General features: G+C 44.0%; 1 protein-coding gene across 2 annotated transcripts in view; it reads left to right on the top strand.

The window, feature by feature from the left end:
- The window catches only part of glrx3 (glutaredoxin 3), a 24,244-nt gene that overhangs the window by 12,039 nt on the left and 7,205 nt on the right, over positions 1-5,000 (top strand). The gene's annotated exons all lie outside the window — the stretch shown is intronic.

The following is a 5,000-nucleotide window of genomic DNA, read 5'->3' as shown; positions in this document are numbered from 1 at the left end:
TGGGCCTGGTGTTTGGCTGCCTTAATAGAAACAAGTTAATATACCGTACTGCCAACTGAAGAAGCATTAGCAAGCAGCCTCTAGCTGTACTATAATGAATTCCCCCATGAGTGAGGAGGGGAGGGGAGAGGGAGATGGAGGAGAGGAGAGGAGAGCAGAGGAGAGGAGAGGAGAGGAGGGGGGATGGAGGAGAGGAGAGGAGAGGAGAGGAGAGAAGGGAATAGAGGAGGGAAGAGGAGAGGGGGATAGAGGAAGATGGAGGAGAGGAGAGGAGAGGAGGGGGGGGTAGAGGATATGAGAGGGGAGAGGGGAATAGTGGAGGATGGAGGAGAGGAGAGGAGGATGGAGGAGAGGAGAGGGGGATAGAGGAGAGGACAGGACAGGGGAGGAGAGGAGGATGGATGAGAGGAGAGGGGGATAGAGGAGAGGACAGGGGAGGAGAGGAGAGGAGAGGGGAATAGAGGAGAGGAGAGGAGAGGAGAGGAGAGGAGAGGAGAGGAGAGGGCAGGGCAGGGGAGGGGAGGATGGAGGAGACGAGAAGGGGGCAGTATGAGTGACTACATCTCTCTCTCTGTCTTGCTCTCTCTCTCGTGTTCTATGGTGCGCTCTCTCTCTCTCTTTCTCTCTCTTGTTCTCTCTCTTGTTCTCTCTCTCTCTCTCTCTCTCTCTCTCTCTCTCTCTCTCTCTCTCTTGTTCTCTCTCTTGTTCTCTCTCTCTCTCTCTCTCTCTCTCTCTCTCTCTCTCTCTCTCTCTCTCTCAGGTTCTGTTCCTGTCTCTCCCTCTTTTTCACTCTCTGTCTCTCCATGATTCTCTCTATGTATCTCTCTATTTTGTTGTGTGCACACACCTAAGCTCAGTGTTTTTGTCCTTCCTCCATCTGTTACTTTCTACTGTCCATCATGCATCTGGTTTCCACTCAGGGTGTGATTTTGCTTATGTTTGTGTTTGTGTTTATGGGTGTAGATATGTGGATCTGTAATCTGTAACAGGCATTGGAATTGTGTTCTGTGACGGTCCTCATTAAAAGATTAACAAAGACGAACATTGTGCCATAATAAATCAATCCAATGTTTTGCCCGGCAGTTTATCCGCACACGATGCAATCCTTGACATTTTTAATAGCAAACATTAGCAAACCAATGGTAGTGATCCCCCGCGCCGAGCCAAGCCAAGCCTAGCAGGTTTCATCAGTGTTGCACAATATTGCAGAGTGTCTTTAAGGAAAACAAATGTGTTTTCTGGTCTTTTGAAGTTGCTGTTAAATTCCCAGATGAATAATGTAATGTTGTTGCTGTAGGCCTGGGCGATATGGACAAAAATGTATATCACGATATGGATTATTTTATATCACGATAGCGATATGTATCACGATATAGCCTTAAATAAAAAACAAAAAAAAACAAAACAAAAAAAAACAGTCGGACAGGGTCGAAAAAAAACTTTCATCGCCTGTTTTCACCGGTCATCTCGTTTCCCAATGTGAGAGTCCCACGAACCAAGAACACCACAAATGCGCAAATTGCGGCCATAAACAGCAAGGTTCACGTTAGCCAACTGTGGCCGGACATTGGCATGAATGACCGGCAAAATAAAATGTGACTGAACAAAATGTCTGACAAAAAATGACTGTAATTAGTCAGTAAATTATATTAGCGCATTTTAAATAGGCCTACTTAATGTTACAAAATACCAGTAGGCCTAATATGAAACTGAACAAAGCTGAAAATATTTGTGAATAGCCTATGTAAGAACTTGTTATAAACAGCACGCAATAGCCTATTGCTTGCTCTCGTCCCCACCAGCGTTGTCCCCAACCACGTTATGCTTCCCAATAATCACTTGACTCACGCTGGTTGCTGTCGAGGAACAATTCTGTTTGTTGTATTTTTACCAATATATCAGTGAACACAACAAAGGGCATTGCATTTGCAAAACCGTTTCATGCCCAGAAGTCAAACCTAACTGTTTGGGACTCAATGGCATGCGCAGCATCATAGCATCGAGTCACTTTAACTTTTAGCCTACCTCTGCTGAAAAATGGTGGTGGATTTCCAAGTAGGCTACAGAGGGTCAAGTTAAACATTTCAGAGAACGATGTGCTCACGAGAAGTCCCAGTGAAAGTGCACGAAGGGCTTTATAACTGTTTTCATCACCGGCCAAAATGTGTAGCCCATAGTGCGTCGTGCGGAACGTGTCAATTCCATTACTTTCGAGATACATTGCAAAGCAGAGGTTGTGTAGGAGAGATGCGCTTCACAGAAGCGCAAGGGGGAGGGGGACTCGGGGGGGAAGTCTCGTGCTCAGAATCTACAAAACAGCGCAGGTAGGAATGCCAAACTTCACCGCAGCATCTAGTTGGCTCATTTTTGGTAAGTTGTCCAACGCCTTTTTCCAGCCATGATTCGCACGCTTGCTGCCCGGTGCTCGTCACGTTAGCTGGCAAGGCAGTGGCAAAGACACTTTTCCGGGTACTGCACTCTAGGGGGCGCCAATCGAGAAGTGACTGCAGACTCAAAGTTTGAGTCAAACAGACTGAATAGGCTGCGTGCGCTCTCTCGACAGCATACGACCAGAAATAAATCATGGGAGTAAAACAATAAAATAGCCTAGTTTGGCCCACAAGTAGTTTTAAAATTATTTTTTGCACATGTTTACAATCATAAACTGGCTATATTATGAGATGAAATTATATTAAAATGTGTATTAGCTGTAATAATGAAAATATTTTTTTATCACGATATAAACGATAGAGGAGAAAGGTCACGATAGACACGTTTCTCTCGTCCTCACGATATGTCTCGTCATATCGCCCAGCCCTATGTTGCTGTTGTTTACTTGATGAGCTACAGTCCCCCGCCCCCAGTCCTTCCAGCTACACATGCTATTGTGCACAGATCATGGGAAAACATGTTGGCTTTTTTTTAGGCTACTTGCGGATACTGTAGTATGGCAAAATATACAGAGCATGATGCTTTGTTTGAGTCTGAACGTTGAGGCCTTGGTTGCAAGGTCAAGACTGTGAAACCGGGTGAAGTTGTGACGACATACATAGGCTACACAGAGGTGTCAATCCCATATTCAGAATGTAAAAATCCTGCCTGCCACAAATTAGCTCCTGCCCAGGGGTGAATCAGGAGTACTGCAGACCCGTGGACCAGCTGTTCAGTAAAGCCAGAGATTCTTTAAGTATATAGAGATATGCCAACATAATAGGTTTCTATGGGCACCTAACGCGACCAGGTTCCGGTCTGCCTAAAGGGCCGTGTCATAATGCTCCTACAATGAATAGAACAGTCCTTAGGTCTGCCTAGGTCTGCCTAAGGGGGGCCATAATAGAACCAGGAAACAATGGGCCAATGGAACCTCTCTCTCTCGACTCTCTCTGGTAAAGCTACTGTATAGGGCAGGGCTTGGAAGTGACGTCACATCCTCCGATTTCCTGGGACCTCAGCATTTTAGCGGACAATTTTAGCATGTAATCCAATGGCGGTATTAAAATGATATTTCGATCCCCTTTGAATTGTGCCACGAGCTTCACATATGTTGTTTCTGATACTTTTGTATCATTTTTCATACGAAACACCAAACGATTTAGAAGGGTGTGTTTCTTCAAATTTTTCATGCAGACGACCTCGGAACAAAATATTTATATTTCTGCATGAATAATCTATATTTAGCTCCTTAAACAGCATATTTGTAGCCCAGTGCGTATAATGACTGGAATCAGAAGATATTTACTTGCTTCCATCCTATTAGAAGGTCAGCTAAGGTCCCGTGAAATGCGAAACTAAGGGCCGGGACTTTCAATCCCTATGCGTGTGCGTGCATGGGTGTATGTGTGTGTGAGTCCCCGAATCGATTCCCAGCAGATTGGACTACTTGACATAATAACGCGAAATATATTTCAAGTCTGAAATGAAGTCCTTGGTGACAAGAGAGTGAAGCAGTGCTACATTGTGATGACGTTTTTGTGTGTGTGTCGTGTGTGTCTGTGTGTGTGTGTGTGTGCACTGCTCGAACGTGCTACATTGTGATGATGTGTATTTGTGTGTGTGTGTGTGTGTGTGTGTGTGTGTGTGTGTGTGTGTGTGTGTGTGTGTTAAGGCTGTAAGGATACACCCAACCCACGATTCGGTTTGTATCACGATATATGACCCACGATTCGATATGCCCCACGATTTCACACAAAAAAAATTGAAAATAATAATAATAATTATATGAAAATAAATTATATATATACTTTGTAATTAATATATTTTTTGCATTTACCTGCCTGCATTAATTTTGTAGGTTTACAAGGCTGAATGATGTTGCAGATATAGGCTACCACTGCAACCTGTTCCCAGGTGTTGACATCAAAACACAACACAGAGAAATAAGGGATATTAGTTCACCAAGGGAAAAGGCTTATAAATAAGCTAAGATGTTGAGAGAGAGAGCGAGAGAGAGAGAAAGAGAGAGAGGTGGGTGGTCAGGGTGTATAGTCATTGGCAGCTGTCTTACTTCATCAAACATTAGGCCTATGCCTATCCAATTAATATCCAAACATTAAAACAACACTGGCCATATATCGTCAGGAAACATGTTGTATTAAGTTAGGCTACTTAAAGAAATGCAACACTTAATTTTGATTAAGTTAAATATTTCTGTAGCTTTTTTTGATCGTGCAGCAGCGCCTGCCTGTAGCCTACAATCAAAACTCGAAATGAACCTGTTAGTTCTCACTGCGATGTAACGCGTACGTTTTTCGTTTTGTTTTGTGGTTTGACATTTTGTCAAGAGCGAGAATGAATGCAGAGGCTGAAATGGAGCATGCTTTCTGCTTATGTAGGCGGTAATTTTACAATATAGCTTAACATTAATGTGGGAAGAAATAATGCTGCCTAATATCCTGCCTATCGACCTCAACGTTCGTCCGACTTCGGGCACCTCCCTACAAGCGATTCCAGGCTGGTTTATAGGCAGGCGGAGCATCTCGTGCGCTCTCTCTCTTTCGCGC

The sequence above is a fragment of the Engraulis encrasicolus genome, chromosome 17 (assembly GCF_034702125.1).
Source record: "Engraulis encrasicolus isolate BLACKSEA-1 chromosome 17, IST_EnEncr_1.0, whole genome shotgun sequence".
Classification (NCBI taxonomy): Eukaryota; Metazoa; Chordata; class Actinopteri; order Clupeiformes; family Engraulidae; genus Engraulis; species Engraulis encrasicolus.
This window is presented reverse-complemented; position numbering and strand designations above follow the sequence as displayed.